Below are 8,982 nucleotides of genomic sequence, written 5' to 3' on the forward strand. Positions count from 1 at the left end.
GGGGGCAGAACAGATACATAGAGGGGGCAGAACAGATACATAGAGGGGGCAGGGTGAGCGGGGTGAAAGGAAAGGTTCTTCTACTCAGGATCTCCGTCCCTCACCATAGACCTGCAGTGAATGAAATGTGAGTCTGGTGACAGTTCAGTGGAAGCTTCAAACTGTTTGTATTATTTGTAAATCTCTCTCCCAATTCAACATTTCTACAAGTGTCTCAGATTTTGAAGTAGTCAGAATCTGTTGATCATCATCCCCTGTAGTGCTAATCTTGTGACAACCTCCTGCGACCTCTGACCTCATCTAATAACCAACCAGAGGGTCTCCCCGAAATGCTCCCAGGGGGGAGATAGCAACAGAGAGCAATGTCTCCATAAAACCAGCAATTTCCCCCTCTAGCGTGTTACTATCCAGAGACCGCTGACAAGGACTAAATACATTTACATTGTAAATTCCTGCCTTGTATTTATTTAAAGGGAATGTCCAATCTTTTCATTGTTTTTTCTTATAAACAAATAAAACGAGATCAGCTCGATATAAATAATTGAATCAAAAGGTGTTAATGTTTTAAAAGCCTTATTACTATGGAGAGTTTGTACTTATATATGGCAACAGCGGGAGCATGTCTTTGGAGTGTGGGAGGAAACCAGAGTACACCTATGCAAGCACAGGAAGAACAAGCAAACTCCAGATAGTGACCTGGCCTCATTAGAACCAGGGACCCTAGGGGCAGCAGTGCTAACCACTACACTACTGTGCTCCTTTTTAGGGTTAGAGACTGATGGGAATGTTCAGTATGTACAGTGCCGTGTAAAGTGTCGGTACAATATAAATATCTGTAATAAATAATAAATACATAGAAATAATAATAATTGAAGGAGAAGCTTGGAAGCGATCCATGTCACCGCCCTTTGGATCTCTTGCTAGATATTGTTTGTCTTTGCTACAACAGTGTGTTTGATACAACAAACAGCTGAATATAATGTACACAATGCAGTGATATATATACTGTATCTAATATATAAAAACATTTGCACATAATGCAACAACACACAACTAGCAACAATAAACAAGAAGAATATCTGAGAAGAGAAAAGGATCCCCAGTGTGAAGCTGCTGATGATCAGGCTCTCGATGTTAGCGAGAGATGATCCAAGTACCCTCAGCAAGCATGTGACCAGCACGAGAAACGGTCATCGGTCACATGGTTTTATCTGGTTTTAGTCTTGTTACATTTCTTTGATTCAATATGGGGCGTAACTAGAAATCACATAACAAAATTTTGTATAGGGCCCTGTGATTTCTAGTTACGCCCCTTGCAGCGCCCACCTGAGATCCCACACAGCCCACTTGAGAATGACCCTGCAGAGCCCGCCATAGACTCTCTATGATGGGCTCTACAGGGTCTCCGGTGGGTTTGTCACACCCCTGCACACCTCTGCACATAGTATTTGGGAGGGTGGGTGTCCATTTAAATGGCAGTTCAATGGTGGACCAGCAGACCTAAAGCCAATAATTGACTTTAAGTCAACTTGAAGTAGTAAAGTTAAAGGATAAGGATGACAGCCTGGGAATTTTTCTCGTACAATGGCGGTGTTGGTATTCCTACCTTTGACAGGTTGAATTTAAAGGCAAAGTATAGTGTGTTTTCAATGCGCCGATATTATTGCACAATTTACCTTAAAGGAGAACTATGAGGTGAGTGCTTCTCACTCACCTCATAGTTCTAGCCGACCTGTGACCAGGGGAGGGGCTGGATTCCCCTCTCCGACCTGCCAGCGCTGACTGGCGGAACGGACGGGGGAGGGGGCGGGTACAGCTGGCTCTGCCTCTAGATAGGCAGAGCCAGCTGTCACTCACGCAGCTGGGCGAATCTCGACATCGATGTCAGAATCAGCTCCGGCTGCGGCTACAGCTCCCTATATACTGAGCCTAGGGTAACGGGAGGATGCTAGTTTGTGTCCTCCCGTTACCCTAAGGAGAACTATGGGGAAAAGCCCTGACCCCATAGTTCTCCTTTAAAGTGAGTGGAAATGAGTGGAAAACACTCCAAACTGGGGTAAATTCCATTTTAGACAGTTATCACCAGAACAAGTGTCTCCATTGGAAGATTTCCTCTTCTTGTTCCGTTGAGAACTTACAGGGTTATTCACAAAGCTGCCGAAGGGAGCCGAGTGAATAACCGAGCCATAGTGAAGTGAGCCGAACAACGTTCGGCTATTCACTATGGCTCAGTATGGCTGATTTCAACCATACATCGGCATTCAGCTCGGCTATTCTGATCGGTACCTCCGTGGTACCGAGCAGAATAGTAAATAGTGTAAAAAATGGGGGGGGGGGGGGGGGGAACCAACTGTTTCCTATTGGCCGCCACCTGCTAGAGTCTTCTAGCAGGTCTCGGCAAATGAATAACAACTGGGTGGAACCGTCCGTGATGTCATGGCTGGCTCCGCCCAGTTGTCATTGTTTAATGACAGCTCAGCGTCCCCAGGTCATTGCCTTCGGCTAGGCTGAGCAGCTCGGCCGCCTTCAGGAGATGTACAGGCTATAGCGAATAGCCCGTACAGTAGCCCGTCAGTTTGAAATAACCGAAGGGCTCCCGCAATTGAAGCTAGCCGGAGCTTCAGCGGATCCTTCGGCTAGCTTTGTGAATTACCCTCTTAGACTTCTGCATCCTTCATTCACAGTAAAGACCTCAGTCTTCTAGGTGGAGTGATGCAGGATGTGATTCAACCACAAAGACTGAGGACATCTTGTGGCCAAGAAGAGGTACTACAGAGGGCAACATTGAAGGCCAGCATTGCAGCTTGAGCTGCTTCTTTTGTTGTTAGCACTGCCCGGGTAACGTCATCATTACAAAAATATGTAGCCTGGAGTTGGGCTTTAAGCTTTTTTTTTTTTTAATGTTCCAAACTTTGCGCGATTGCATGCGAACAACTTGCCGTTGCTTTGAAATGTAACTTAAGCCGCAATGCAAAGCACACACAATTAACTACTGTGATACTTCAAAACTCTATTACAGCCTCGTCTTTTTTGCTTGAAGGGCAGACTTCCTTTTTTGTTCTATGAAATTGGGTATTACTCTCTTTTCATTTCACAAAATTGTCCTCTGGAATATTTTCAAAGAAAAAAAAAAAAAAAAGAAACAAAACACAGAACGCTATGATTATGGCGCAGATGATTTTTTAACTCAATTATATTTTGACAATTCTGTACAAAGCCAAGGGGGCATGTCTTAATTTAAACTGTATACCTTCCATAGGAACAGTCAGTTAAATATACATGGCCAGTGTCAGCGGTAATGAGTTTTGACAAGGGCATTTAGTGGTTGTAACTCAAATCTAATTCAGAACATCTTAACACTGGACTTGTCAAGCGTTTAAATTGCAATGTTGCTCTAAGCAGTGGGATATTACCAATCCGTGCAAAGTTTTCTATAAAGTTTGTGTGCAGAGTCGGGCCCGCAACAATTACAGCTTCTCTCAAGCGTGTTAAACAACTTTGCAGCGCCGAAAAACGAACGGAAAATAGATTCCCGGGATTAAAGTTAAAATGTTCTAAATTGACGTTCCGCGCTGTGCGAAATGACTTTGGCTGCAGAGTTTTAAATGTTACATAAATGATATAAATTCGCCATTTGTTTATTTATGTTACTTTTTTTTTTTTTTTTGCTCACTTAAATGTTTTTTTGTGGTGGGCTGATGGGTAGGAAAAAAAAGTGAACCTCTTCCTGTTTTCTCTGCCCATTCATTATAAAGAAAGTAAAACTTCTGTATATGTGATACATATTTTTTAACACCAAACGTCATAAAAGCTAAACAATTCTGTAAACCTTTCGCACTGTTTTTGTATTTGATGAAAGGGGTCCCCATGCCCCAAAACTTGGAACTGTTCAGCTGTTAAATAGTTTCAAATCCATGCGCAATTTTATTATTTCATTTGTATCTGTTTGGATCCAGTTATATGCATTGGCGTGGAGTAAGCCTGGGATTCAGGAGCAGGGCAATTACATTCAATCTCTGCATCTGTATTCATTGGCTCTGTTCATACCTAGGCGTATCGAATATGCGCGTTTGTCGCGTGTTTCGTGACGAGCGTTTTTTACCGCGAGGGCTACTTTGCTGTATCCCAATGGAGACTGTAATGTCTTCCTTATATTGTAAAGCGCTGCGCAAACTATTGGCGCTATATAAATCCTATACAGTAATACCTTGGTTTACGAGCATAATTCGTTCCGGAAGCATGCTTGTAATCCAAAGCGCTTGTATATCAAAGCGAACTTCCCCATAGGAAATAATGGAAATTCAGATGATTCGTTCCACATCCCAAAAATATTCATATACAAATGATTAAAATACTGTACTGTAATATAATACTGTACAAAATATAAAGACAAATAAACCAATTACAGGTACCTTTGTAGTTGGTGTGAGGGGGACGAGAGAGAGAAGGATTATTGTGTAGGACGACTTTCACTATCACTAACGGAATCACTGCCATCTCTTGACTCAATGGAATCTTTTTCATTTCGTGAAACCTTAACAAGGAATCTATCCAATGTGACATTGCATTGTCGTTAAACAGACTCATCGCTCGCACTGCTACAGCCTTATTCGGGTGGCGCTTTTCTACAAAATTTTGCTCTTATTGCAAGACATTGCTTGTATATCAAGGCAAAATTTTTCAGAAATGTTTGCTTGTCTTGCAAAACGCTCTCAAACCAAGTTACTTGTAAACCAAGGTATTACTGTATAATAATAATAATTACAAGGATTGAGTCGCACAATATCGCGCAAAACACAGATTCGCATTGAAGTCAATGGAGGCTGTTCACCCCTTTGCGGTTTGTCGCACGGACGAAGTCGCCTGTCACGCAAATAGGTGCAGGAGCTCTTTTCTGGCAGTTGTCACGCGGTTTGGGTCCCATAGACATCTCTATGCATTGAAAACCGCGCGGTTTTCAAAGAACAGTCGCGCCGATGAAAACCCGCAACAACCATGCAAAAACAGCTCAGCAGCTCAAGCGCCTAGGTGTGAATCCAAGCATCAGTGCTAAAATGTGCATCTCACATATTTCCATTGCGGATGCACGTGAACATATTTAGATGGTGTCATGTTCATGAACAGACGTGTATATTCTTTCTAGATAGATTTGTGAAATCAAGGGGACCTAGACACCAGGGACGTCCGGTCAGGGGAGGCAGGTGGGGCAGAGCCTCACCCAGAATTATGGAGGAAAAAGCTGGCAGCTTCAAGTCTGAAGCTGCCAGCTTTTTCTCCATTCAGATCGGCTTCTATCAGGTTACTGAGCAGGGAAATCCTCCCCGCTATGTAACCTGTCATGGATGAACTGAACCGCTGCCTGTTAATTACAGGCAGCGCTGCATCCGGCTTTTACACTGCTAGACACTATGGGGTTGATTTAGGCAAATAGGCTGTTCACTGTGCATGGGAATTTGCACTTAGCTTAGTGAATTTTAAAACATTTCAAAATTTCACTTTTAAAAGAAATACCTAATCACAAGCAATACATTTTTTGCTTGCACATGATTGGATAATAGACGTCAGCAGAGCTGCTCCTCATTCACTAAACTAAGGGGGCAAACTTCCCCTGCAAAGTGCAAATTCCCTTGCTAAGTGAACAGCCTGTTTAGTAAATCAACCCCATTGCGTCTACTGTAGATCTCATTGATTCAATGCAGGAATGGGATATTATGATATTATGGGTATTATCATTTTTGGTTGACAACGTTGTCATCATATTTTAATATGTTGCGTAGGAGATATTTTTGGAGAGGGATTTTCATTCTAGCTTTTATATCTTGTGATGTCATAAAGTATTCCTTGGATATATTCCCTTATGCCATTTCTTTTTTTGGCTTCTTCGTAGTTTCTTTGGTTTGGGGATTGGCTTTTACTCACTGCGGATGTTATAATGTATATTATGTATTATGTAATATTCACAGCTTTCATGGCATATGGAGTTTTATATGATTTGTCTTTTTTGAGTATCTAAAGCCAAATCTTCATATTTTTTTTTATAGTTTTGGCTGAGGTAGAGAATGGCTAAAACCCTTGTTTCCGCTGTCTCTGTCCCACTGGGGACAATTACAATTACCATATTTTTCCGTCTATAAGACGCCCCCATGTATAAGACGCCCCCAACTTTTCTTACCCAAAATTCAGAAATCAATATTTTAAATGATATTATGCATCACACTTACCTCTGAGCCAATCACTTTATTCAGCCTCTGTTGCATCACTGGTTTCTGGCAAGAAATCCAAGTCTTAAGCCTCTGCTCCAAGTTTGGCCATTTTGCTGGTTTTCCTCTCAAGGCCTTCTTTTTTTTGGGCATCTTAAGGAGTTGCTCTTCCTCTTTTCTCCACTGTCTGATCATACACTGAGTGGAAGGAGATCCACGTTGTCTCTCTGCAGCTCTATTTTCATGCTCTTTTGCATAAGTGATTGCATCCAGTTTAAATTTTGCAGAGTAAGCCAGCCGCTTTACAGGTTGTTTTTCATTTTCTGACATTTTTATGGTCACAGAATGCTCCGACATTACCGCTCTGGGCACTGTCTACACGCTCTCCCCAGCAACAGCTGACGTCAGGTACAAAAGATTTATGACTGGAGGAGAACCGTTATCTTGTCTCTGCAATCAGAAGTTTCACTCGTGAGGGTAGTTTGCAGTGGCATCAGCACTTTCAGCAGTTTCGAAACCGCGGCCCCCGTGTATAAGACGCACCTCTATTTTTAGGTAAACATTTTTATGAAAAAGTAGCGTCTTATACACGGAAAAATACGGTACCAAGCGAAAGGAAATGTCTCCAATTTTGGGAAATTGTCTTCAGACAGTTGTCGCCGGAATATGTGTCTCCATTGGAAGATTTCCCCTTTATTTCTTTTCAAAGCACAACTAAAGATTTTGGAATCTTCCCATCATTTTCTGTCCAGGTGACAAGAAATATAGAGAGGCTGAGGACCTGGCATGGGGTATGGTCCTTCCATACTGAAACCAAAACTCAAAATGAACCTGGCAGAGGATATAATCCTTCCCTACTCTATCCAAAACTCAAAATGTTTTGGCTTTAGATACACTTCAACATAAATCTCAATTTCAAGTTAAAGTAACGCTAATCCAAAATGATAGATTGATTTATAAAATGTAATTTGTATTAACTTTGCTACATGGTGTCTAAGTCTGAAGAAGATGTCAAACCCGAACATATTAAGAATTCAAAAAAGACTTATGCTGATTGGCAGAATTTATTGGACCCATTCACAAATGGAGAACACAGAGCCACATTCTTAGGTTCATTAAAGTGGGACAATCAGTAGAACTCTTCATATGAACATATATATCATGTGCCAGCATCACCTAATAATGTGGTTACATACATTAACTATGATACATTGACTTACATTATCTATGTAACTAAGGGGGCGCTCTCGTGGAGACAATCAATTTAAGGAGACACTCTGATGTGGACAACTAATTGTTCGCTGTCCCCATTAGAGTGCCCCTTACATTAGTTGCCCCCATTAGAGTGCCCCTTACATTAGTTGCCCCATTAGAGTGCCCTTCTACATGAATTATGAAAGTGGGGGGCACTCTGATGGGAACAATTAATGTAAGGGGGCACTCTGATGGGAACAATCAATGTAAAGGGGTGCTTTGAGGGGGACACTCTAAAGTGGACAACTAATTATTAGCTGTCCCCATTATCATGCCCCCTTACCTTAGTTGCCCCCAGTAGAGTGCTCTCTTGCATGAATTATGAAAGTGGGGGTCACTCTGATGGGAACAACCAATGTAAGGGGTTACTCTGATGGGAACAACCAATGTAAGGGGGCACTGTGATGGGAACAATCAATGTAAGGGTGCTGCTCTGATGGGGACAATGAATGTAAGGGAGGGGCTCTCTGATTGGGACAATCAATGTAAGGAGGTGCTCTGATCGGAACAATCAGTGTAAGGGGACACTCTCATGTGGACAACTAATTATTAGCTGTCCTAATTAGCGTGCCCCCTTACCTTAGTTGCCCCCATTAGAGTGCCCTTTTACATGAATTATGAAAGTGGGGGGCATTCTGATGGGAACAATCAATTTAAGGGGACACTTTGATGTGGACAACTAATTATTAGCTGTCTCTATTAGCATGCCCCCTTACATTAATTGTTCCCATTAGGGTGCCCCCTTACATTAATTGTTCCCATTAGGGTGCCCCCTTACATTAGTTGCCCCCATTAGAGTGCCCCCTTACATGAATTATGGAAGTGGGGGGCACTCTGATGGGAACAACCAATGCAAGGGGCACTCTGATGGGGACAGCTAATCATAAAGTTAATCTGTTGAGTGAAGACATATCTCCTTCTTGCCCTCAACACTGACCCCAAACTCCTTCATGCAACCTACAGCCTAGCTTTAATCACATGATCTTCTGTTACAATGAGCATTGTAGATGTTTCACCTCATTAGTAACTGCAGAAGACCTTTGCTTCCAGCCAGAAAGGCCTAGACAGTGAGAAGGTCACCAAGGCACAATCAAACAACCTCTACAGAGCTTGAAGTAGAAGAGATATGGTTGCCCCCGTGGGCATGTGTCAACTGCAAACTCTACATAGAAACAAGGAATCTAAAGCAATTTCACGTTGATAAGATGATTTAAATGTATTCCTACATGCGTATATTGAAAAGACATTAAAACGCCTATAATTTCCCTTGTATTGACTTAGCGGAGAGAAATATTTTCCAGTGCACGGCTGACCTCTCCGGTAATCCAACAGATAAACGCTGTCAACTTCAACATTTAAAAATACTTTAGGCTGAATTGGTTCCTAACTGGAATAAAAGGCTGAAAAAAAAACAGTTACATATAAAAATCTCTTATTTTCTGTACAGAAATAAAATTTTGGTCACGTATATATATATATATACGTGACCAAAATAAATTAATAATAAATTCGTATATATATATATATA

The sequence above is a fragment of the Nanorana parkeri genome, unplaced genomic scaffold, assembly GCF_000935625.1.
Source record: "Nanorana parkeri isolate BGI_ZX_2015 unplaced genomic scaffold, ASM93562v1 scaffold392, whole genome shotgun sequence".
Classification (NCBI taxonomy): Eukaryota; Metazoa; Chordata; class Amphibia; order Anura; family Dicroglossidae; genus Nanorana; species Nanorana parkeri.